The sequence below is a fragment of the Gorilla gorilla genome, chromosome 14 (assembly GCF_029281585.2).
Source record: "Gorilla gorilla gorilla isolate KB3781 chromosome 14, NHGRI_mGorGor1-v2.1_pri, whole genome shotgun sequence".
In the NCBI taxonomy this organism is placed as follows: Eukaryota; Metazoa; Chordata; class Mammalia; order Primates; family Hominidae; genus Gorilla; species Gorilla gorilla.
In genome coordinates, this window is record NC_073238.2 from 96,779,228 (window position 1) to 96,807,158 (window position 27,931).

The 27,931-nt window shown below is 36.2% G+C and overlaps 1 long non-coding RNA gene across 1 annotated transcript in view; it reads right to left on the minus strand.

Moving 5' to 3' along the window:
• Positions 1 to 27,931, minus strand: part of LOC134757084 (uncharacterized) — a 113,516-nt gene that overhangs the window by 82,381 nt on the left and 3,204 nt on the right. The window contains exon 2 of the long non-coding RNA XR_010130689.1: positions 19,334 to 19,410. This is a non-coding gene — a long non-coding RNA (uncharacterized lncRNA). The remainder of the gene's footprint in view (positions 1 to 19,333; positions 19,411 to 27,931) is intronic.

The window sequence follows — 27,931 nt, forward strand, 5'->3', positions numbered from 1 at the left end:
GCACATCCAAATTGCCGACATACTACCCTTGCACTCTGGGGCCACTATTAAGTAAAATAAGGCATACTTGAACGCAAGCACTAAGATAATGTGACAGTGAAACTGATCACAGAGAGACGGCTGCTAAGTGACTAACAAGTGAGGAGTGGGTAGAGTGTGGATCTCCTAGACAAAGGGATGATTCACATCCCAGATACGATAGAACAGGAAGGTACAACATTTCCTCACACTACTCAGAATGGCCTGCAATTTGAAACTTCTGAATATTTTATTTCTGGAATTTTATATTTAATATTGTCAGACCACGTTTGACCTTGGGTAACTGAAATTGTGGAAAATGAAACCATGGGTAAGGGGGCTACTCTATTCATTTTCACCTTTTCTAGTAATTATTCCTTATCCAAAATGCTTGGGACCAAAAGTCTTTCCGATTTTGAATATTTTTGGATTTCTTAATATTTGCATTATATTTGCCATTTGAGCATCCTTAATCCAAACATCTGAAATCCAAAATGTTCCAATGACCATTTCCTTTGAGCATCATATCAGAACTCAAAAAGTTTCAGATTTTGTAGCTTTTTAGATTTCAGATGTTTAGATTAGAGATACTCAACCTGTATTTCCCATTATTGTATTTCATTCTGTTTGTATTATTACATGGAATAAATTTAAGTGGTAATATAAACTTGAAAAGAGAATGACTCTTTTACCTTTAATCATTCCAGGTAGATGGCCTGGATATTTTAATGTTTCTAACGTATTTTTTTAAGTATACTGGGTTAAGATTTGTATCGAATTATTTACGTATCTGGTATATCCTTTGTCATTAGGAGGTTCAGAGCATCAGCTGAAAAAGGTTTAAATTAAAAACAATAGCAACAAAAAGAAACAAGTAATTTTAAATTTTAAGTGTAGTCATTTCATTTCAGTAAGTTCTATTTTATTTATTTCAGATGATACTATGATTAAATAATTTATAAACCAATTTTATCCCTGATCTATTTTCTAAAATATTTTCACCTCTTGAAGTCTCAACTGAATACAGATTTTTGTTCTATGTTATATTGGTTTGATAAAAATTCAAAAAGTATTGATGATGTACATTGCTTAATCTTAAGAAAAGCTATTTTAAGAACAAAAATGTGTTAGTGAGCATAATGACTAAAAAATTGAAATTTAGTCATATAGAAGTAAGGAAGTAAAGATTAACCCCAGTGAAGAAATAAAAACATGTCCAGTGATTCAAAAAACCACCAATAATTGAAACGAATAAAGCCAACTGAAAGGCTAACAGAAAATTATATTTTTCCTGGGTGCTGCAGCTGTGAAGTACCATAAAAAATGCTGTTTTTCGAGGGAGACTGCTGCTTTATTTCTCAAAGAAAATATTTGTTTTCTAAACTCATAGATGATTACAAACTTTGTTATTTGATATTGTATTGGTAAAATGTATATCATTATTACCTGCAGGATCTAAGTCAGCTTGACACAGAGAGACATCTCAACTTAAAGCCCTGATGAAGAGATTTGGATAAATGATTTCTGGACATGGAGTTCCACATTTACCTTAATTTTGTAGTTTCCAAAGAAAGAGCACTTTGGATTCAATTTGCATCTAGAGCCAATGTTGACTTTGTTACACACAAGCCTGCTTTGTCTATTTTATTTTAGAACTGAATAATGATAAATGAAGCTTCCTATAGTACACCTTTGCTGATAGTTTAAAAAGTCCTCTTAATTTTGTAAGGTGGCCTGACAGAACATGAGCAACATATAAAAGAATGTTGCCCAACAAAATGTTGCCCCCAAATTGGGCAACACAAAAAGCAGCAGTAATCGTAGATGTCCTGCTCTCACTTATTTCACCAATTAATGGCATTTGATAGTTGCCATACAGTTAAACATGCTACATGCCTCATGTTTCTCTGTTTCATAGTTTCCAGTAAATAAATACGAGCAGGCCTGAGGATTTACAAATTTTGATTTGGTGTGGCAGAATCAAAGTTTATATGAGGAACATACGAGAGGGTGCTCAGAACGTATCTTTGTGGAGGGCTTGGAGAGGAGATACTGATTTCTATATTAATAGGGTTTAATGGAGAAGACACATATATTGAGTAAGGCAAAGAGGCAAATGGGAAGTGAGTTGAAAGACATTCAGAAGAAAAATGCAGAGGGAATAAACAAAGAACAGAACCTATGACACTTAGGTTTATTCCCATTTTGAACAACACAGGGCATGTAAAAACTCAAATTTGACTGATTGATTGTAGATACTAAAAATTGCAAAATATATTGAAATTTTTAAGTTAAACTTTCAAATGCAATTTCTTTGTATTATGCATGTACTTTGAAAAGTTGTTAAAAAATTAAGCATGATATGTTTTAAAGAAACAAAAATAAGAGCTCTTCTATCCTAGGTTTGGAGAGGAAAAATAGATGCTCCAGCCACTATCCAAGAATCAAGGTATAATACCTGTTGGCTACATAACAGAGTGACTTTGCCCAATGTTATCAGTATTTTAATGAGGACCTCTAGCTTTCATACCGTGTGAGTTAGGGAAATGTAAAGGATTAGAGTTTTGAATGAAACTATAGAGACCTTTGCCTATATATGTACATATGTATATATGAATGCATGCATGTATGTATCTATCTATCTATCAGTGAATCTATGTATCTATCTACCTATCTATCTGATGAACTCTGGCTGTTGTATTGGGAATGCTTTCATAGGAGCAAGAACAGTAAATGGGTGATAAGCTGCTTCTGAATTGAACCAGGAATGCAGACATGCATATGATCATATGGTTCTGAGTATACTTTGGAAATTGAGGCAGCATTATTTTCTGACAGATTGCATAGGTTTTGGAAGACAAAAAGAAAAGTCATGGATGCCAATGACTTTCAAATGTGTATTTCCACACAGACATTTTTTTCCTGAACTTAGACTTACATTTTATATGTAGAAAAACATAATTTGAAGAATGAAAATGATGGTGTCATTTATGGACAAGAGTTTAAAAACCTAACCAAAGGCAAAAAAAATAAAAAATAAATATCTAACTCATTTATGGTTAGATTTATGGAGGAGAGAAGGAATAAATGAAAGAGATATTCTTTATTATATGAATATTTAAAAGTTATCACTTTACCTGAATGAAGAATGGAATGCTACCAATATTCTCATGAAGACACTACCACTGTGAACATATCATTGTATTGCACACATTATTTCGATATTTCATCTATGTCTGTGTGCACATTTATATTCAAATGGCTATATCTGCACCTGCATTAAGCATGCCAAGATGCCCACTACTTCATATTTTATTTTTTGAGACAGGATTTCACTCTGTCACCCAGGTTAGAGTGCAGTGACACAATCATAACTCTCTGTAGCCTCGAACTCCTGGACTCAATCAATCCTCTCATTTCAGCCTTCTGAGTAGCTGAGGCTACAGGCACTGCCATCATGCCCAGCTAATTATTATATTTTTTGTAGAGACATGGTCTCACAGTGTTGCCCAGACTGGTTTTTCACTCCTGGGCTCAATCTATCCTCTTTCCTTGGCCTCTCAAAGTGCTGGGATTACAGGCATGAGGCACCATACGTGGCCCATGTCATTTAACATGTTCATAAGCATTCTTTAGCTTGCAATATCTTTCTATATGAAAATATGCTAGTTGGATTAATCTTGCTTTAAATAGAAAATATTTAATTATCAAAATTGGTGTTCTTTACATTCTACCAAAATTTTATGTGAATTTACCACAATTTATTGTTATTTCCTTGTAGTCTAAGATTAAATTGATGATAGAAACATTTTAAGGTGTTTACTTACGCACTTCCAACATGAATGAGGGTGAATATGCCACTAAACCCTATACTGGTTATCTTTTTTATATTGTGTTTGCAAAAATTTTTTTTTAGACAGATTCTTGCCATGTCACCCAGGCTGGAGTGCAGTGGCATTATCTTGACTCACTGCAACCTCTGCTTCCCAGGTTCAATAAATTCTTGTGCCAGAGTCTCCCAAGAAGCTGGGATTATAGGCAGGCACCACCATGCTTGGCTAACTTTTGTATTTTTGGTAGAGAAGGGGTTTCATCATGTTGGCCAGGCTGGTCTTGAACTCCTGGCCTTAGGTTCCAAGACATTCTTAACTTGGGGACCAAAAGTAGTGGAAAACTGTGTCTACACTATTATCTAAGTTTTGAATGAGAAAATATCCAACCAGAATTTTCCACAATGTCATGGAATAATACAGTAGAGCATAAATAGAAGTATTGAGTGCCTAGATATATGTGCTGAGACAGTCTGACAGTGTGCCTTCATATCTGACTGGACATGCAAAGCAGTCATATATACTTTTTCTGTGCAGTTGAAAGCAAAGCAGTCTTGATTGATAGGTGTGTGACCTGAGGTTGTCTTTTGATCATGTCAACTGGATTATTAATAATAATTGGATTATTATCATAGACCAAACTACCGGAGATCAGAAAAAAATGGAGATGTTTCCAGACAGGCCAGAATAGAAGGGATGAGATAAGTTTAGTGGAGAATTGGACGAAAGTAGAATGGAACAATATACATCCCTTAGAAAATCAGTTATTTAGGCGACTCACAAGACTTAAATTCTTTTTTTCCAATTCTCTAATAAACATAGGCTACTGGAACTCACTATTAACCAAATGAGAAATGGGGAGAGTGAGAGCACTAATTTGATTAGGTTTTCCTTGAATTCAGTAGGAAAAAAAAAAAAAAAAGAATGACTTCATTAAATTTGACTCAACAAACCTAGCCAAAAAGTGGCTCAAAGTAGAAACATGTTTGAAGTATTGAAAAACAGTTACATATTTATAAACATATATGCATTTAAATATGTAATCATTTATATATATACATAAATAGTTGGATATATTATATATATTTATGTTTATTTATATGTGTGTATATATGTAAATAACTGTTATGTATATATGTATATTCAATAGTCACCCATCTCCAAGACACCCAGTGTATCCCTAAAACCACAGAGAGCATCAACTCTATACATTCTATATTTCTTCTCATATATACACACCTATGATAAATTAAATTTATAAATTAGGCACACTAAGTTATTTTAAAAAACTAAAAATAGAACAATTATAAAAATATACTGTAATAAAAGTTATTTTAATGTGATTTCTTTCTCTCTCGCTATTTTTCTCAGAAAATATCTTAATATCTTCAGACCATGGCTGAGCATGGGTAACTGAAACCGTGCAAAGCAAAAACATGGACAAGAGGGGACTGCTGCAAATACATATATATGTATGTATCTATTTCACACAAGAGTATGAACACATTACACTTTAACAGTTTAACAAAGAAGGAAACAACAGACACTGGGGTCCACTTGAAGATGGAGGGTGGGAGGATGGAGAGGAGCAGCAAAAATATCCATCGGGTACTGAGCTTAATTCCTGGGTGATGAAATAATCTGTACAATGAACCCCTGTGACATGGGTTTACTTGTGTAACAAACCTTCACATATACCTCAGAACCTAAAATAAAAGTTAAAAAAAGAAATGTGAAAGTAAAAAAAGTTAAACAATGTTCATAAATGTTTTGATTGTTTAGTGACTACTTTTATATTAAACTTCTATCTAGCTAGAATTGACATTGCTATTAGGTATAATTTATAGATATAAATGGATTTTTGGGTAGCTATCCATACTGCTATTGCTTATTGAATATTAAAATATTCCCCATTTACTCTAGCTTTTTGTAATCATGTGTTATTTATTCTGACTCCGTGTGTGTGTGTGTGTGTGTGTGACATAAAGGTAGGGAACTGGTTTCATTCTTCTGCATATGGCTAGCTAACTATTACAGCACTCTTTACTGAATAGGAAGTCCTTTCTCCATTGCTTATTTTGTTGACCCCCTACACCAGGATCTTTGTACAGAAACGGCAGGGGAGCTCAGGTTGCAATCTGGGTGAGCAGGTGCTTTGAATGTCTGGAGAGTTGCCTGGATGTAGAGCAGAGGGGGTCCTGCTACACTGTGATCTATGCACAGGAAAGGTGTCATGGCACAGGCTGCTGATACAGGTAACTAGGTGCTCTAAATGCCTGGAGCTCTACCTGGGCATAGAGTAAAGTAGGCCCCACCAAAATATCTATGCCCAGGAAGAGCGGAGTGGCTCTGAGCCAGGCTCTGAGCCACTGGCTTCTGAACCAGGCAAGCAGGTGCTACGAATACCTAAAGATCTGCCTGGGCATGAAGTGGAGACACCCCTGACCCCAAGCACCAAGATCTTTGCATAGAAAGGGTAGAGAGGCTTAGGCTGACAATCTAGGCAAACTAGAGCTTTCAATGAGTGGAGATCTACCTGAGGGTGGAGGAAAAAGGATCCCTGTGCACCACTATCTATGCCCAGGAAGGGTGGGGCAGCTCAGACTGCTGGTCCAAGCAAGTGTGTGCTCTGAGTGCTTAGATATCTGCCTTGATGTGGAGTGGAGAGGGCCTCAGTGGATTGCAATCTTGAGGGAGCAGGCTAGGGCATGCAGCAATGACACACAGAGACCAGTTCCAGGTCACCAAGCTGGCCCTAGGTATAAATCTCCCAACCTGGGAGAAATTACAGCTGTAGCAGCTCTCTGATGTTCTCAGGCCTGTGATTGGGGAGAGCACAATTCAAGTACCTACTGCTGAGGCAATTTCAACAGTTCTGCTATGGAGGTACCAACTGCATTGCAAAGCAAGTGCTCCAATCTTTGGCCTGAGACTAAATTGCCTTCACAGCTATGCTGCTGGGTTGCCAAAGAGTGACAGAACTTGTATGTACACAGATTAAAAATGACATCTTGCTCTCAGTCCCAGGTATGGGAAAATGACCACAGCTTTTCTTGGTGTCCTTCCTTCTCAGCACCTTCAAGTCTCTCCCCAAGTTAGCTCCAGGGCTTGGGAGAAACAAAATGCTATCTGTTGGCCAATGAAAATGTGAGTCACAGAGGGAGGCTTTCTGCCTCACTCAGGGACTGTACCGGGGCTTAACTCATTTTTATCAGCTGGACGCCATCATGGGGACGGTTTGTCTTCCTGGGTATCTGGTATCCTTCACAATTCTGGTGAAACCCATTTTCTTCTCCAATTAAAGGGCACAGAGTTGATATTTATGCAGGATATTTCTATTTTTAGTGGGGTGAGGCATGCTAAAGATATCTGATCTACAACCTTGGGGGAAAAGCATATATATATAATATTTGGGTTATGATTGAATTCTGGTTTATTATTTTGTAGATCAAAATTGTTTCAGCTTTAAAGATGGAAGCTCTTTCAGTTGACTCCTGCATCATTTTACCTGCTTCCATCAACACAGGGCTTGTTTTAGCACTAAATGACTTGCTGGAGTGACAAGACAGTCCAGGTTTATTATGAATGTTCCTTATCCCAGTCCTAGAATCAGACATTTTTCCAGGGAACATTGGTTTATTTTCCTGGAGAATGGCATTAGAAATCAAGATATGGGTGTTAGGTATGCTCATTGTACTGGAGTTTCTTGCTTCTAGCTGCTGTCTACTGAGAGTGTAAGGAATTATATGCATGTATACTAAGGTCTGCATAAACATAATTATACATATTTCTAGATATGGGTATCTCTGTGTATATTGAGCTGAAAATGAATTCATAATGATGGCTCCAACTCGATTCTGTGACCATATGTTTTATTCTAACCTCCTACCCTTTCTTACCTGTAACATTTCACTCCAACTGTGAAAAACCTGGCTCTCACCATCTGCCATCTATTTACTTAATTGTTCAATTCTTGTATACATGTATGAATACAAATGCATTGATAAATATTAAGCAGTAAAAAATCATTAAAAAGCAAAAAAGGCTTCCAAAAGAATTTCTTCATCTGAAGGGTAAGAATACACCAAATTAAAAATTATCAGTGACATGCAAATTTAGTGATATATTACAGACATATGTCACCACCACCACACATTTCATCAGAGCAAGAGTCTCCTATATCTCCAGACTGTTGTGTAAAGTTTCTTTCTCTGCCTTGAACTAGTTGACGTGATTAAATCAGAAGTATGGGTCCAAAGCAAAACTGTCCTCTGCCTAGTCTCTATAATAACATAAACCAGAGAAGTGAAGGTCGATAACCCAGTCAGCTTATGGAGAGTAGACCACATTAAATATATCCAGCAGTGTTCAAAGCCTTGCCAAATTCTGGTGTAAGAATAATTACATTTTACATTTTACCTTTACTCCATTTATGAGAGTCACCATCATATACCAGAAATCTATACAAGTAAACCCCCAATGCTTACATGTTAATCACTATATGTGTTTCTGCATATCATTTGTTCTCATCTAAATTCCCACACCTCTCAAACTCCTAGCATGCTTATCTTATGCCTTCTGAATCCCACATTCTATCAGAGCATGAGCCACCTATATATCCAACCTGTTGTGTAAGAATTTATGTCTTTGCCTTGAACTAGCTGAAGCTAGGTCCTTCTCAAAGGATACTACCTCCTTTGTAACAACCTCATACTAAGTCTGGAAGCAGCTTAGATTTTTCCATAATTCCTGTGTGCCATTTCTAAATTAGTCTCCTTTCACTGTCTCTAAAAACATAAATTTTAAAATTTTATGTCATCCAAGTGACATAAAATTTAACTCAAAACCTCTCCTTTTTGCAGCAATATGCAATTGTTCGGATCCACTGGGTTTTACTGTGTAAAACAGTGGTTCATTGTGACTATCTTAAATTGTGCTTCTGTCAGAATTCTTGGGGATTCCAGTGTTATGCTACTTCTGTTAATACCATATACTCTCAATAGATTGTCATTTGTTTTTCCAAAATGCTTGTTTTTTTCCCTTCCTCAGCAATTCAATTTCCATATCATCGTCTTGCCATTACCAATAATTTCAAATTTAACACATATATCATCCCAGTTTCAAGGATCATATTCTCTGAACTCCATTCTCTAAACACATCCTATTACTCTGAGTCTCATCGTTGTTCTGACTTCACTGGGGATTGCTAGCTGTTGCTCCTGCAATTATGTCATATCACTTACTAGTTCCCTATTCCTTATCCAATATGCTCACTTTCCTTCTACTTTCATACTAAAATATCTGATCATTCAATAATATATTTTTTCTCCTTTTTTGTCCACTCCCTTAGAAATGTTTCAATCTTGGTGAAATTCAATTAGGTTCCTTCTCCATATCATGAGTGCACACACACACACACACACGTACACTACAAATATATGACTATTGAAAACATGTCAACGTGGCAATAACATAATTTTTTATGGCCCTGACTATTCCTTTGCTCCCCTCCCAGGTATTTTAATTTTGTTACAGTAGGTAGCTAGTCAAACATGAGCAGGACAGGAGAGAGCCCTCCCCACCAGGAATGTCAGAAGACCATCACGTGATAGTCAGGCAGTTGTTAAGGTGTCGCTCTAAAACAATAATTGTTCGCAGCTGGCGCCAGAGAAAGGCAGTCTCCCAACAGATGAAAAAAATTAAAACTGTTTATTAGTTTCCCAATAGGATCTCAAGAGTTGGGCGAGTGCGCTCCAGCATTCACAGTAAGAGGCAGAATGGTGGAGTTGAACTTGTATATTACCTTCCTCTAGGAACACATGGGAAAAGTGCCTCAAGTGAGCATGTGCAAAATTTCAGTAACACACTGCACATGTGGCCCTTCCCAAGTGCTGGCAGGCCAGGGCACATGTGGACAGCCCATTGCAATGGAAGAATCAGGGGAGAAGGGATGCAAGGCCTTGGAAGTGTGCCAAGGTATAAAACCCTAAGTCAAGGTCAAACAGTGCACTTGATCTCTCAAGTTTCCTACAAGTACATTTTACTTCCTTTCATTTCTGCTCTAAAGATTTTTAATGAGCTTTCACTCCTACTCTAAAACTTGCCAGTTTAAGAGACTGTCTAGTTCCGTAGGAATCCAAATCAAATTCACAGGAATAACATTAATACAATAAAAGATTTATAAACAAGAATTTCTTGGACCGTAGTTAAGAAAGATGAAAAATTGGTAAAGTTTGAACTAGATCGTCATGAATGTATAATACTGCAATATCAAGAATGCTTAATGTTGCTCAGCTAATTTAACAATACCACCCTCATTTAGAAAAAAGAAATTTCAAAGACATAGAAGGACATAACATATTTGAGGAATGGCAAAAAGTTCAAAGTGTGTTTCATTGAATAAATTGGCATAGACATATAAGATAAGGAAAGTCAGGATATATTATTGTTGTGATTTAAATCTTGCAGGAAAACCTTATTAGTTGTTAGCCAAATAAAAATGTGACCAAAAATCATGATTGTACTTATTCAAAGACAGCCATTTGATTTTTAAAGTTTATATTTTATGCTTACAGTGAAAGAAATTTTTCATATCATTGAATACTATCTTGGCAAGAGGGTCAGCAACGCTTAGAGAGCAAATAGGCCTTGTGCTTTTTTAGTGAAAGTGTGACCTTTGAAAGATGCACGCAGTCTAGAAGTTGCTGGAGCCTAAAATGTGCATCTGGAGAAAGGTATCAGTATCCTTCCTGCTCACTCGGTGCTCCACATGTGTCAAAAATGAGAGAGGAAAGAAGACAGTTTCTAAAAACAAAAATTCTACAGAAAAGGAACTGGCAACAAATATTGTGGGAAAAAAAGGATCAAAAATGTCTATCCCAAAGATACTCAGGAACTATGCCGTAAGACAGATCACACAAACAATTCCACATTTCAGTCTGGGAAACAGGGACATGTTAAATAGCTGCATAATCAAGAAAGCTACCTCAAATTAGCCTATATTCTTAACTTTGAAAAATTTGCTTTAGATGTTACTCTCTGAAAGAGCAGCATATTATTTAGAATAGACAAATTGTCAAAATAAAAGACTCAGAATATCTCAAATACTTAACAGAAAAGAAAATTGTTTATCTCATTTTAAACCATTTGATAATGATATTTGCTGGGTCTCCTTTTCTATGTAGATTCAAGGGTCTAGGCTTCTTCCATCTATGGTACACCATCCCCAAGAGTCTCAATGTCCTCTGTAGGATACTGTACATTTTGTGGCAGGGAGAGAGAGTGTGAAGAAACTTGTAGGAGGGTTTTATTATAGGGAATAGTCTTAGGGGTGACCATAATGTTTCTACTTACATTATATTGGTTGGAACTGAGTCATATAACCATATCTAGTGACAAGGAAGTTTAAGAATCTCTGTGCATGGGAAAATGAAATTTTTCATGTGCCCATAAAAGTCTCTGGATTTGTCTTTTCATGTGTCTCCTCATGGTCACAAAGATTTTAATTCACCTTTCAAAATGAAATTTTTCATGTGCCCATAAAAGTCTCTGGATTTGTCTTTTCATGTGTCTCCTCATGGTCACAAAGATTTTAATTCACCTTTCAACCATGAAATAAATACACTCCCAACTCCCACAAAGAAGACAACTCAAAGTCCTGTCTATTTCCTGCCTCTAACTCAAAGTCCAGGAAAAGTGAGTGATTTGCAGACTTTTCCAGTTATATGGATGTAACTTTCTTTGGTCTTGTGACCTGTGACCTGAACAAACCTGTAATTGACCATTGTAAATCTCACTTTGATGCATAGCCATGTGTAATAGAGTAATAGTGGCCAAAAATCAATCACAGAAACAAACAAACAAACAACAACAACAAGAAAAACCCCTCCCATCTGGAAAAATAGAATGAAAGACACTGAGAAGCTACTGGTCCATTACAACTTGGAGTGCTAGATTGAAATTCTTTGATTAGATCCTGATTTTGCTCCCTAGGAGGGGTTTTTCACTAATTGTTCTCATATCCTAGCTTTGACCTTCAAAAAGTTCCTTCTTCTCTATTAATCTCCATGGCTATATCTGTGTTAAGTGTTATAGAAGGGTCCCACCTATTGCTGGTGCAGGTTTGAAAATCTGTAGGTTGTTTTAACCCCAAGAGATTTGTATTTGTTTGTTTGGTTTTCTTTTATTTTGTTACTTAGGTGTTTCTATAAAAATACAATTTAGTAAAAAATTACCAGGTATCTAGTGATCTGTGCATTTCTTGTCCGTTCCATGTAGCTATCAACCACCAAGGTTCTCTACTAGATGTAAGTTTTAGTTTTCTCTTTCCTGTAGTGTAGAGAAGGGCCTTGCTATGTTGCCTGGGCTGGTCTTGAACTCCTAGCCTCAAATAGCCCACCTGTTTTGGCCTCCCAAAGTGTTGGAATTACAGGCCTGAGCAAGCGTATCTGACCCATAATTCTTAATCTGATTCATTAATTGTTATCCTATACTTCAATCTCTTAAGTTGACAGTGGCAGTGATGAAACTATCTGAAACAACAGGCTAAGTGAGAAGATAATGCCATTACATTTACTCCTGTAGCAAGGCTGATTGATTTTGTAGCCCAATAATCTTGTGAGATTTCTGACTTTCTCCTTTTCCTATTTAACATTTAGGATCATTCCTGAACCACTGGACACACATCACCTAGAAGAGTGTCAGAAAACATATTTTTTGGCTAAATCCAGACATACTAATTATTTTGCAAATATTCTGTGGACACTTTCTTGCTACAACAGTAGTGCTGATGGTTGTGATAGAGACCATATACAGTAGTCCCCTACCTCGCTTTGCAAGATTTCAGTTACTGACAGTTAACTGCTCTCTGAAATACTAAATGGACAATTCCAGAAATAAACAATTTATAAGTTTTAAATTGCTTGTCATTCTAAATAATGTGATGAAATCTCATGCCAGCCTATTCCATCCTAAGCATCTCTTTGTCCAGTGTATCCATGCTGTATGTCAAATAGTTTGGATTAGAATAATCTAAATTCAGTATTTTTTCCAGGCAAACTATTAATTGGAATAATTGTTCAAGGAGCTCAGGATTGGGTTGACTCCTAAACATTTTGAGCATGGGCCCAGTATTAGGGTCATCTTTTATGTCCTCTAAATTCTTTGTTCTCCAAAATTGGACATGTGAGACTTATATGTGGAATCAAATTTGAACTCTTAGAAGTAGAGAGTGGAATGGTGGCTACCAAGGGCTGGGAGTGGAGGTGGGTCTGAGACTGGGAGATGTTTGTCAAAGGATACAAAATTTCTGTTATATAGGAAACATAAGTACAAGAGACCTATTGTGCCACCTGATGGCTATAGTTAATAACAATGTATTCTTGAAACTAAATAATACAGTAGATTTTAAGTGTTCTCATCACAAAAAAGATAAGTATGTGTGATAATGCTTATGTTAATTAGTTCAATTGAGCCAGCCCACTAAGAACACGTTTCAAAACATCATGTTGTACAATATCAATATATACAATTTCAATTTGTCAATTAGAAAAATAAACACATTTTACAAAATTTTCTTCAAAGAAAATTGAGCATGGGAGAGACTAAAACATCATTTAAACTCCTGAAAAAAGCAATCTCATTTCTGGTAGAAAGAATGTCAGGGCACATTTACTGCAGGAATTCTTTATCTATGCCTTCACAGACTGAGACTGAGCAGAATAAAATAATATAAGGATAAGTCTAAATTTATAGCACTTTTTATTCACCAAATAAAACAGAATTTGGTTGGAGAAATTGACTCTTTGGATTTGAATCTTTAAGTGGATTTAAAAGTAAGATGTAATTTCTCCCTGAATAAACACACACATGCAAATCTTTTGATAGTTACAAAAGATTTATACTAAAATATGGGACATCTTTGTGTTTGTGATTTTTTTACATAACTTTATACGTTCGATGTCATTGTAGAACCTTTGATTCATGGTGGACTATTATAGTCGAACGTGTTTCGGGTTGGACAATTGAATAGTGAATTAAATGCCAGCCTTGGCAGCCAAATAGCCTTAGGGTAAAGTTTTTAAATTAACTCATGACCATGTTTGGTTTGTCTCTCATGTAAAATTCTACACTGCAAATCAGGGATCCCAAAAGGCCACATAAAAGAACAATAAGAGTTAATGGGGGATGGAGAACTATAAAACTGTGGATTTTCTCCTCTGGGATGTACACTCGTACTCCTAATTTCTGTATCTGTTTCCTCATATTTCCCTGGCTGTAAAATAGTGGCTTTATTGATTGATAAATTTGGGAAAGATAAACTATGTAAGTCTGATTCTTTCTCTCTTTTCTTGGATACAGGCTGAAAGAGCAAGCACATTTGCAGTTTGTCTTACGTATTTTTCACAAAGGGCAGGTCACCACGAGGTACATGGGTTTGAAATTGTGTTACACTGGCTGCATTTGGGAGAATTTGTCTACCAGGGGCAGATATTTAGGTCTTGGCACCCCAGTTGCGTTCACATATAAGCCACACATCAATAATGTAATACAGTACTGTGGTCTCTATTTGAGGACTTTAGGCCTTATTTTTATATTAGTTCAGACTTCAGCAGATAAAAGAAAATGCTATAAGTTTGATCTATGCTTATATATACACACAAGTAATTAAGTCTCTTTAATTTATTATGTGTTTAGGCCATAATCGCTTTTCAAATACATTAAAGTTTAAATATCTACTTTTATATTTCTAGAAATGTAATCTATGAACATAGTGTAAAATATGAACAGTACTATTACACATAAAAATATACAAAATAAATTTTTACAAGTTTGCTGTCATATCTTTGAAATGTTTTTAGTAATCTACTAGGCTAAAACACACCATTTAAAAATACCATTTATATTTCATACCAAATAATATGCTTAAACTTTATAATCCTCACATTAGAACTTTACAAATCTCTTAATTTGAATCTTGACTCTTAAGGTGATATCAATTTTATGGTAAAATATTTGAAACTATAGTAAACTACAATGTGTTATGTAATTTTTTGCCATTAACAGAAATATTAGACACATTAACCTTTGAGACAATGTAAGCCTTAAACAGTTCCTGGTGTAGGAGCAGTCAGTGACATTTCAAGTTTTTTAGCTGTTGTTACTGATAGCCTGCTAAAGTAGTTAGTTTTTAAGTAACAGAAAGAAATAGTGCTTCCAGCATCATAAAGACATATCTTAGGACAGTGCTTTTTTTTATACTTTGTTACTTTCAATGCTAATGGACTAAAGACCATGAATACCAACAAAGCAATTCCACCTACTTTATTAGGTCTCCAAGGAAGAAAGCAGTTTAAACGTCTACAACTGGCTATAACTCAAATTCCAGTCTTTTGTGTTTTCTCATTCATATTAAAAGTTTCCTCCATATTCAGAGAGATCACCACATCACCTGATTTTTTTTGATTCAATTATATGTTCTCTGTTAAATTTGGGATGACAATACATCTACAACTATGGTTCCAAATTAAAATTCTGATACTATAGAAATGAATTAGACCTTGTATAAACTAGGTTTCTGTGCAACAGGAATAATTTTTATAAAGGAAAAAAGAAAATTTACCAAAATGTCAATTGCTTTGAATAATTTCATATGTGATTTACTGAACTCAGGCAAACAACCTACAGTTCATAGTGAGAGAGAATAATAGCTAATGAAGGGAGAAAAAATGAGACAGAAAAACCATACTTTTAAGAAGGTAGCAGAAAATAAAAGATGACTGCAAAGAGCCTTGGTGTTTAGTTTCAGGCCTTGAGGATGAGAATAAATGTTTTTCCTAATATGCCATCTAATTTTTTGGCTCAGACATTTTCTCCTAACATTTTTTTTTCTGGTTTTAAAACAGAATAAAATAATCCCCTACACATCAAAGTAACATAATTCTATGCTCTTTATATTATTAAAATGCTCAATAAGAGTTGCATCAATATTGTTTGAGAAGAAACTTGAATTCACAGAAGGTTGATATGGGATTGTCATAATACCAAGTAATTAGCACTAATGAGAATAATAGAAATGGTACAGTTAAGAGGAAAAGATAATGTCTGGAAACAAAATTTCAAGGAACCATCCCGACCACCTGTGGCATTCCCCCGCCGCCCTGACTGTAAGTGGATCTTTTATAGTGTAAGAAGAAGTGTACAGAAACTGTGGCAAAGAAAGTCAGATTTCTCAGAGAAAGTCTTTTTTTTTTTATTTTATTTTTATTTTATTTTTTTAATTATACTTTAAGTTTTAGGGTACATGTGCACATTGTGCTGGTTAGTTATATATGTATACATGTGCCATGCTGGTGCGCTGCACCCACTAACTCGTCATCTAGCATTAGGTATATCTCCCAATGCTATCCCTCCCCCTCCCCCCACCCCACAACAGTCCCCAGAGTGTGATATTCCCCTTCCTGTGTCCATGTGATCTCATTGTTCAATTCCCATCTATGAGTGAGAATATGCGGTGTTTGGTTTTTTGTTCTTGCGATAGTTTACTGAGAATGATGGTTTCCAATTTCATCCATGTCCCTACAAAGGACATGAACTCATCATTTTTTATGGCTGCATAGTATTCCATGGTGTATATGTGCCACATTTTCTTAATCCAGTCTATCATTGTTGGACATTTGGCTTGGTTCCAAGTCTTTGCTATTGTGAATAATGCCGCAATAAACATACGTGTGCATGTGTCTTTATAGCAGCATGATTTATAGTCCTTTGGGTATATACGCAGTAATGGGATGGCTGGGTCAAATGGTATTTCTAGTTCTAGATCCCTGAGGAATCGCCACACTGACTTCCACAATGGTTGAACTATTTTACAGTCCCACCAACAGTGTAAAAGTGTTCCTATTTCTCCACATCCTCTCCAGCACCTGTTGTTTCCTGACTTTTTAATGATTGCCATTCTAACTGGTGTGAGATGATATCTCATAGTGGTTTTGATTTGCATTTCTCTGATGGCCAGTGATGATGAGCATTTTTTCATGTGTTTTTTGGCTGCATAAATGTCTTCTTTTGAGAAGTGTCTGTTCATTTCCTTCGCCCACTTTTTGATGGGGTTGTTTGTTTTTTTCTTGTAAATTTGTTTGAGTTCATTGTAGATTCTGGATATTAGCCCTTTGTCAGATGAGTAGGTTGCGAAAATTTTCTCCCATGTTGTAGGTTGCCTGTTGACTCTGATGGTAGTTTCTTTTGCTGTGCAGAAGCTCTTTAGTTTAATTAGATCCCATTTGTCAATTTTGTCTTTTGTTGCCATTGCTTTTGGTGTTTTGGACATGAAGTCCAGCATCATTCTGATACCAAAGCCAGGCAGAGACACAACCAAAAAAGAGAATTTTAGACCAATATCCTTGATGAACATTGATGCAAAAATCCTCAATAAAATACTGGCAAACCGAATCCAGCAGCACATCAAAAAGCTTATCCACCATGATCAAGTGGGCTTCATCCCTGGGATGCAAGGCTGGTTCAATATACGCAAATCAATAAATGTAATCCAGCATATAAACAGAGCCAAAGACAAAAACCACATGATTATCTCAATAGATGCAGAAAAAGCCTTTGACAAAATGCAACAACGCTTCATGCTAAAAACTCTCAATAAATTAGGTATTGATGGGACGTATTTCAAAATAATAAGAGCTATCTATGACAAACCCACAGCCAATATCATACTGAATGGGCAAAAACTGGAAGCATTCCCTTTGAAAACTGGCACAAGACAGGGATGCCCTCTCTCACCACTCCTATTCAACATAGTGTTGGAAGTTCTGGCCAGGGCAATTAGGCAGGAGAAGGAAATAAAGTGTATTCAATTAGGAAAAGACGAAGTCAAATTGTCCCTGTTTGCAGACGACATGATTGTTTATCTAGAAAACCCCATTGTCTCAGCCCAAAATCTCCTTAAGCTGATAAGCAACTTCAGCAAATTCTCAGGATACAAAATCAATGTACAAAAATCACAAGCATTCTTATACATCAACAACAGACAAACAGAGAGCCAAATCATGAGTGAACTCCCATTCACAATTGCTTCAAAGAGAATAAAATACCTAGGAATCCAACTTACAAGGGATGTGAAGGACCTCTTCAAGGAGAACTACAAACCACTGCTCAAGGAAATAAAAGAGGATACAAACAAATGGAAGAACATTCCATGCTCATGGGTAGGAAGAATCAATATCGTGAAAATGGCCATACTGCCCAAGGTCATTTACAGATTCAATGCCATCCCCATCAAGCTACCAATGACTTTCTTCACAGAATTGGAAAAAACTACTTTAAAGTTCATATGGAACCAAAAAAGAGCCCGCATTGCCAAGTCAATCCTAAGCCAAAAGAACAAAGCTGGAGGCATCACACTACCTGACTTCAAACTATACTACAAGGCTACAGTAACAAAAACAGCATGGTACTGGTACCAAAACAGAGATATAGATCAATGGAACAGAACAGAGCCCTCAGAAATAACGCCGCATACCTACAACTATCTGATCTTTGACAAACCTGAGAAAAACAAGCAATGGGGAAAGGATTCCCTATTTAATAAATGGTGCTGGGAAAACTCGCTAGCCATATGTAGAAAGCTGAAACTGGATCCCTTCCTTACACCTTATACAAAAATCAATTCAAGATGGATTAAAGATTTAAACGTTAGACCTAAAACCATAAAAACCCTAGAAGAAAACCTAGGCATTACCATTCAGGACATAGGCGAGAGAAAGTCTTTAAGATTTACCATTGGCTCATGGTAAGTAGAAAAAAGAAAGAAAGAAAAAGATAAGAATAATTTTCTCTAGAGAGTCATGCCATGTGTTAGTACTATGATTCTTCAGTTAACAGTCTTGTTTTTTTTACAATTACAATAAAATGTTTTATCCTTGTGACTGTAAATACTTTTGACAACACATGTGCATTTAATTTTTTCTATATATTAATTTTTCAGAGTTATAGCTGAACACATTTGAATATTTTAATCATTTTCTCTTTGTACCATGATATTGGCATATCCTATAATCAACTATAAAATTATAAAATGTTCCTCTTAAAATCTTAGTGACTGTTTTTTATGAGGCAAAAGATATATGGCAGGTATGATTATTTCAAAGCCATCTAATCCTAAAGGGCTACAGTCAAGATAGTTATTAGTTGTTAGTTTCATATTAGAAATACTAACCATAAATGTTCACTACCAATTCTACAGACTGTTAGAATATATTATTGAAAATAAAGCAAATGCATTCTGTTGTTACAAGCCTCATAACATTAAATCGGCACAATAAAGTAATAAAGTTCTTCTAACATTATACAGACATTGTCATCCCTTACATATAATTGCCTCTGCAAGCCTTCTCAGTAATCTTGATATTACTATACAGCATGAGTAAGGGTCAGAATCCTAATAAAAATAGGATCAGAATTAAGACATCACTTACATTTGGCAGGACGAGTCTAAAATCATGATGATATAACTATGTGGAGCCCTTACATAAGCAGTTGAGGACAAATTCACCTAATTGGAAGTAAATACTAGAGATTAATATAGATTTAGGAGTTGAGAGTCTAAGACATAAATATATTATTATCATTTCATAGTTGATAGACAGAAAGTGAGTAACTATAGTGGGTCCTGATTAATTCCTACAGAAGACTGCTGAACTCCATACGGTGGACTTGATCAGCAAAAAAAGGGAAATATTACGTCAGGTGGGTAAGAAAGATAAAATGTTACAAAATAAGAAGGAGATTGGGGAAATTTAAAAACATTGTTTTAGAAAACAAATCTTTAATATCAAATTCAATTTTCAGTATATTAAGAGGGGAATAAAATAAATATCTATTAAACAATAACATAAAATAGAGCTATGATTTATACGAGCAACACCTTATACTGTGTTACATATATTTTGTTACCTCATAACAACTTTATGAAGCTCTTTATTACTCAAATAATAATACTAAGTTTTGCCAATTTTTTTGGCAAATATTGGTTTGTTTTAAAAGATGTTATCACTGAAAAATTATTAATCTATATAACTATCTTTTTATATGATATCCTATACATATGTATGTGTGTAATTGACTCAAACAGGTATTACTGAAACTATCTTCAGTTTGTCAAAGGTGCTTTCTTTTTTGTGACCTTCGGCAAGGCAAATTTTTTTATTATATAGATAATGATATATTATTTTGTATGCATTATATTATATAATATACAATTTATATATTGATAAAATAAATAAGGTTTTTTTGCCTTACATAAGATCACAAAAGAAGAAAAAACTGTTGACAAATATATTTCCATAGCTTTTGGGCTCCAAGTGGTTTTGGGTCACATGAATGAATTGAAAAGGGTTAAGTCTGAGGTTTCAGTGCAGCTTTCACCCAAGTAGCGTACATTGAACCCAACATTTAGTTTTTTAACCCTCACTTTTCTCTCATCCTTTCCCCTTTGAATCTCCAAAGTTCATTATATCACACTGTCTTTTCGTTCCTGTAGCTTAGCTCCCACTTATAAGAGAATATATGATTTTCCATTCTTGAGTTTACTTCACTTAGAAATGTGGCCTCCAGCTCCATCCAAGTTATTGTAAAAGACACTATTCCATTCTTTTATCATCTTAGTAGTTTCGATGGTGTATATATACCACATTTTCTTTGTCCATTCATGATTGATAGACACTTAGATTGACACTTAGTATTCATACAAATTATTTTCTGAACATTTTCTTTTGACAAGTTTGCCTGTAATTTGTGAATTTTGGATATTAAAATGGTGCTTTTCAGTATCAATAAAATAGGTAATTGAGTACAAATACACTGTGTATTTATATATAAGAGACATCAATAATATGAAAATAAATTTATTTCATATGTTTTGGTGATTTCGCAAGGTCCTTTATTTCCTATTTGTTCTTATTTAGATAACATTTACATTAATACTTCTTAATTTTTAGAATCTTTCTCATATATGTCTATATTTAACACACATACAAATACATGTATGTGTGTGTAAATCTATCTACCTACCTACCTATCTATCTATCTGGAAAAGATTCTAAGAATTAAGACAAATGTCTCATAGTATTTTAATTTTAATAGATTCAACTGATTACATTAAAAATTCATTAAATTTACGTTTGTACAAGAAATACTCATGTAAAATTTTCTCAGAGGCTTGCTAGCATTGTGTTAGATTATGTTTTCCTATGTCACATTTATTTATTTTCAATAATTTGATTGCTGTGAAGTCTTTGTTAGTCTATTTGTTCTTTACTAATAAGTTTAGGTTTTTTTGTTATTTGAGAAGGTGCTTAAGTTGACTTGATTTCTTGTATTTTTTTTGTATTTTGCTCTTTGTTTCTTTTTTCTAACTCTGAATATATGTCTTATGTGTTGTATATCTTCATAGAAAATTCATTTTTGAAAAAACATTTTTGTTCACATTTTAATATTGTTAAGCACATATTTTTAAATAATTTATAGTAAAACGTATGTTCATTTTAAAAAGTGTGGTGTGTGTGTATGTGCGTGGATGTGTGTGGGGGAGGTGGTGATGGTTTTGTTATTTTAAGTAGTATTAAGACTACTTTGGACTGATAAGATTTTATCTACAAAAATTCCCATTGATTTTTAAGAATAAATACTAGATGGTAAAATTAACTCAGAGCACTGAGGCAGTCATCAGATTATGTAAATATTTTGTAAATTACAGAATTCTGTAAATGGCACAACTTTATATATAGAGACACACAAACACACACATATGCATACATACACACTACATTTGCTACAATTCAATGCAAATATGTATCTTACATTGTCTTTTTCAGAATATCTAGCATTAGGAAATTGAAGAAGCTATTCTATCTTGTATTTCTGTTTGGCTAAATGGATTATTTATGTGAGACAGAAACATATAATTGCCATTGAGTTTAAATCAACATTCATTAAAATTCTAGTAACTCAATACATGCAGTACTTCAGGAATTTTATACAGATTACCTTTAATCCTTACCATAACTTTATTGAGCAGTTATTATTAGTTGTCTTTAGGCAATCATAAAGTTGAGGGCTTGTGATATGTACCTTGTTCAATATATTTTATTAAGCAAATATTTATGAAACATATAATGGGTGTGTGGTTTAAAATAACATACGCTAAAGTCTTAAATGACTAATTTCTTTTTTTACCGTAGTCTTGTACTATAGTTTGAACTCAGGTAGCGTGATGCCTCCAGCTTTGTTCCTTTGGCTTAGGATTGATTTAGCAATGTGGGCTATTTTTGGTTCCATATGAACTTTAAAGTAGTTTTTCCAATTCTGTGAAGAAAGTCATTGGTGGCTTGATGGGGATGGCATTGAATCTATAAATTACCTTGGGCAGTATGGCCATTTTCACGATATTGATTATTCCTACCCATGAGCATGGAATGTTCTTCCATTTGTTTGTATCCTCTTTTATTTCCTTGAGCAGTGGTTTGCAGTTCTCCTTGAAGAGGTCCTTCATGTCCCTTGTAAGTTGGATTCCTAAGTATTTTATTCTCCTTGAAGAAACTGTGAATGGGAGTTCACTCATGATTTGGTTCTCAGTTTGTCTGTTATTGGTGTATAAGAATGCTTGTGATTTTTGTACATTGATTTTGCATCCTGAGAATTTGCTGAAGTTGCTTATCAGCTTAAGGAGATTTTGGGCTGAGACAATGGGGTTTTCTAGATATACAATCATGTCATCTGCAAATAGGGACAATTTGACTTCGTCTTTTCCTAATTGAATACACTTTATTTCCTTCTCCTGCCTAATTGCCCTGGCCAGAACTTCCAACACTATGTTGAATAGGAGTGGTGAGAGAGGGCATCCCTGTCTTGTGCCAGTTTTCAAAGGGAATGCTTCCAGTTTTGCCCATTCAGGATGATATTGGCTGTGGGTTTGTCACAGATAGCTCTTATTATTTTGAGATACGTCCCATCAATACCTAATTTATTGAGAGTTTTTAGCATGAAGCGTTGTTGAATTTTGTCAAAGGCCTTTTCTTCATCTATTGAAATAATTATGTGGTTTTTGTCTTTGGTTCTGTTTCTATGCTAGATTACATTTATTGATTTGCATATATTGAACCAGCCTTGCATCCCAGGGATGAAGCCCACTTGATCATGATGGATAACCTTTGTCAAATGTTGCTGGATTCGGTTTGCCAGTATTTTATTGAGGATTTTTGCATCAATGTTCATCAAGGATATTGGTCTAAAATTCTCTTTTTTTGGTTGTGTCTCTGCCCAGCTTTGGTATCAGGATGATGCTGGCTTCATAAAATGAGTTACGGAGGATTCCCTCTTTTTCTATTGATTGGAATAGTTTCTGAAGGAATGGTACCAGTTCCTCCTAGTACCTCTGGTAGAATTCAGCTATGAATCCATCTGGTCCTGGACTCTTTTTGGTTGGTAAGCTATTGATTATTGCCACAATTTCAGAGCCTGTTATTGGTCTATTCAGAGATTCGACTTCTTCCTGGTTTAGTCTTGGGAGGGTGTATGTGTCGAGGAATTTATCCATTTCTTCTAGATTTTCTAGTTTATTTGCATAGAGGTGATTGTAGTATTCTCTAATGGTAGTTTGTATTTCTGTGGGATCGGTGGTGATATCCCCTTTATCATTTTTTTATTGCATCTATTTGATTCTTCTCTCTTTTCTTCTTTATTAGTCTTGCTAGCGGTCTATCAATTTTGTTGATCCTTTCAAAAAACCAGTTCCAAGATTCATTAATTTTTGAAGGGTTTTTTGTGTCTCTATTTCCTTCAGTTCTGCTCTGATTTTAGTTATTTCTTGCCTTCTGCTAGCTTTTGAATGTGTTTGCTCTTGCTTTTCTAGTTCTTTTAATTGTGATGTTAGGGTGTCAATTTTGGATCTTTCCTGCTTCCTCTTGTGGGCATTTAGTGCTATGAATTTCCCTCTACACACTGCTTTGAATGTGTCCCAGAGATTCTGGTATGTTGTGTCTTTGTTCTCGTTGGTTTCAAAGAACATCTTTATTTCTGCCTTCATTTCGTTATGTACCCAGTAGTCATTCAGGAGCAAGTTGTTCAGTTTCCATGTAGTTGAGCGGTTTTGAGTGAGTTTCTTAATCCTGAGTTCTAGTTTGATTGCACGGTGGTCTGAGAGAGAGTTTGTTATAATTTCTGTTCTTTTACATTTGCTGAGGAGAGCTTTACTTCCAACTATGTGGTCAACTTTGGAATAGGTGTGGTGTGGTGCTGAAAAAAATGTATATTCTGTTGATTTGGGGTGGAGAGTTCTGTAGATGTCTATTAGGTCTGCTTGGTGCAGAGCTGAGTTCAATTCCTGGGTATCCTTATTGACTTTCTGTCTCGTTGATCTGTCTAATGTTGACAGTGGGGTGTTAAAGTCTCCCATTATTATTGTGTGGGAGTCTAAGTCTCTTTGTAGGTCACTCAGGACTTGCTTTATGAATCTGGGTGCTCCTGTATTGGGTGCATATATATTTAGGATAGTTAGCTCTTCTTGTTGAATTGATCCCTTTACCATTATGTAATGGCCTTCTTTGTCTCTTTTGATCGTTGTTGGTTTAAAGTCTGTTTTATCCGAGACTAGGATTGCAACCCCTGCCTTTTTTTATTTTCCATTTGCTTGGTAGATCTTCCTCCATCCCTTTATTTTGAGCCTATGTGTGTCTCTGCATGTGAGATGGGTTTCCTGAATACAGCAAACTGATGGGTCTTGACTCTTTATCCAATTTGCCAGTCTGTGTCTTTTAATTGGAGCATTTAGTCCATTTACATTTAAAGTTAATATTATTATGTGTGAATTCGATCCTGTCATTATGATGTTAGCTGGTGATTTTGCTCGTTAGTTGATGCAGTTTCTTCCTAGTCTCTATGGTCTTTACATTTTGGCATGATTTTGCAGCAGCTGGTACCAGTTGTTCCTTTCCATGTTTAGCGCTTCCTTCAGGAGCTCTTTTAGGGCAGGCCTGGTGGTGACAAAATCTCTCAGCATTTGCTTGTCTGTAAAGTATTTTATTTCTCCTTCACTTATGAAGCTTAGTTTGGCTGGATGTGAAATTCTGGGTTGAAAATTCTATAAGAATGTTGAATATTGGCCCCCACTCTCTTCTGGCTTGTAGAGTTTCTGCCGAGAGTTCCACTGTTAGTCTGATGAGCTTCCCTTTGTGGGTAACCCGACCTTTCTCTCTGGCTGCCCTTAACATTTTTTCCTTCATTTCAACTTTGGTGAATCTGACAATTATGTGTCTTGGAGTTGCTCTTCTCGAGGAGTATCTTTGTGGTGTTCTCTGTATTTCCTGAATCTGAATGTTGGCCTGCCTTGCTAGATTGGGGAAGTTCTCCTGGATAATATCCTGCAGAGTGTTTTCCAACTTGGTTCCATTCTCCCCATCACTTTCAGGTACACCAATCAGACGTGGATTTGGTCTTTTCACATAGTCCCATATTTCTTGGAGGCTTTGTTCATTTCTCTTTATTCTTTTTTCTCTAAACTTCCCTTCTCACTTCATTTCATTCATTTCATCTTCCATCACTGATACCCTTTCTTCCAGTTGATTGCATCTGCTCCTGAGGCTTCTGTATTCTTCACGTAGTTCTCAAGAGTTGGCTTTCAGCTCCATCAGCTCCTTTAAGCACTTCTTTGTATTGGTTATTCTAGTTATACACTCGTCCAAATTTTTTTCAAAGATTTAACTTCTTTGCCTTTAGTTTGAATTTCCTCCTGTAGCTCGGAGTAGTTGATCGTCTGAAGCCTTCTTCTCTCAACTCATCAAAGTCATTCTCCATCCAGCTTTCTTCCATTGCTGGTGAGGAACTGCGTTCCCTTGAAGGAGGCGAGGTGCTCTGCTTTTTAGAGTTTCCAGTTTTTCTGTTCTGTTTTTTCCCCATCTTTGTGGTTTTATCTTCTTTTGGTCTTTGATGATGGTGATGTACAGATGGGTTTTTGGTGTGGATGTCCTTTCTGTTTGTTAGTTTTCCTTCTAACAGACAGGACCCTCAGCTGCAGGTCTGTTGGAGTTTGCTAGAGGTGCACTCCAGACACTGTTTGCCTGGGTATCAGCAGCAGTGGCTGCAGAACAGCGGATTTTCGTGAACCGCGAATGCTGCTGTCTGATCCTTCCTCTGGAAGTTTTGTCTCAGAGGAGTACCCAGCAGTGTGAGGTGTCAGCCTGCCCCTATTGGGGGGTGTCTCCCAGTTAGGCTGCTCAGGGGTCAGGGGTCAGGGACCCACTTGAGGAGGCAGTCTCCCTGTTCTCAGATCTCCAGCTGCGTGCTGGGAGAACCACTGTTCTCTTCAAAGCTGTAAAACAGGGACATTTAAGTCTGCAGAGGTTACTGCTGTCTTTTTGTTTGTCTGTGCCCTGCCCCCAGAGGTGGAGCCTACAGAGGCAGGCAGGCCTCCTTGAGCTGTGGTGGGCTCCACCCAGTTCGAGCTTCCAGGCTGCTTTGTTTACCTAAGCAAGCCTGGGCAATGGTGGGCGCCCCTCCCCCAGCCTCGCTGCCACCTTGCAGTTTGATCTCAGACTGCTGTGCTAGCAATCAGCGAGACTCTGTGGGCGTAGGACCCTCCGAGCCAGATGCGGGATATAATCTCCTGGTGGGCCATTTTTTAAGCCCATAAGAAAAGCGCAGTATTAGGGTGGGAGTGACCCGATTTTCCAGATGCCGTCTGTCAACCCTTTCTTTGACTAGGAAAGGGAACTCCCTGACCCCTCACGCTTCCCGAGTGAGGCAATGCCTCGCCTTGCTTCGGCTCGCACACGATGCACCGCACCCACTGTCTTGCGCCCACTGTCTGGCTCTCCCTAGTGAGATGAAACCGGTACCTCAGATAGAAATGCAGAAATCACCCGTCTTCCGCGTCGCTCACGCTGGGAGCTGTAGACCGGAGCTGTTCCTATTCAGCCATCTTGGCTGAAAAAGCTCCTTAAATCTCTAATTTCCTTTTTTTTTTTTGGAGACCGGGCCTTGCTTTGTTGCCCAGGCTGGAGTGCAGTGGCATGATCTCGGCTCACTGCAAGCTCTGCCTCCCAGGTTCATGCCATTCTCCTGCCTCAGCCTCCTGAGTAGGTGGGACTACAGGTGCCCACCACCACGCCCGGCTAATTTTTTTGTTTTTTTTTTAGTAGAGACGTGGTTTCACTGTGTTAGCCAGGATGATCTAGATCTCCTGACCTCCTGATCAGCCCGCCTCGGACTCTCAAAGTGCTGGGATTACAGGTGAGAGCCACCGTGCCTGGCCTTAAGTGACTAATTTCTAAATGACTAACTCTCCCACAAAATTGTTTATGTAGAATACCCCACCTCTCACTCAGTCTCCTTATACATGCTAGAAATTGTGAACATAAAAATGAATGAGTTTTTGATCTATAAGACAATAATACTGGATGAAGAAAAACTATGATTTTAAAAAGAGGATAATTTAAAGATTGTTTAGGCATCTTTTTGAAAACAATTAACATTGAGAGTTTCCTCTGACAATGTCTACCAAAGTTGCATAAACAAAGACCCTAGGTACCATCAATTCTTATCCTATGTTGACATCAAAGAGAAATGCAAGCATACATTCATGACCAAGGACATGTTCAATGTTATTTATGCCCATGTTCAGAATAGTACTACAACAGGCAAAAACATCTAAAAGTGGATTAATAACAACATTAGTGAATAAATATATTGTACAAGCTAATGCTAAAAACAAAAGTGTGGGTGAATTGTAAATTTAAAACAAACTAAAATACTTCTGTGTATTAGTCCTCTAACATAAAGTTCACACATGATCAAAAATACTACATTATGGCCACAGGTGATATCATGGCCTTTATAAGAAAAGGGAGATTGTAATGAAAGAGGAGAACTATAAAAGCTTTCTTGGCTGGCATTTAAGTTTTATGTCTTGATATATTTAGTAGGTACATAAATGTGTTTTGATAAATCACGAATATACACATTAAGGTTTATGTATTTATTTATATACTCAACTAATTGTAGTCAAGAGTTATTTAAAAGAT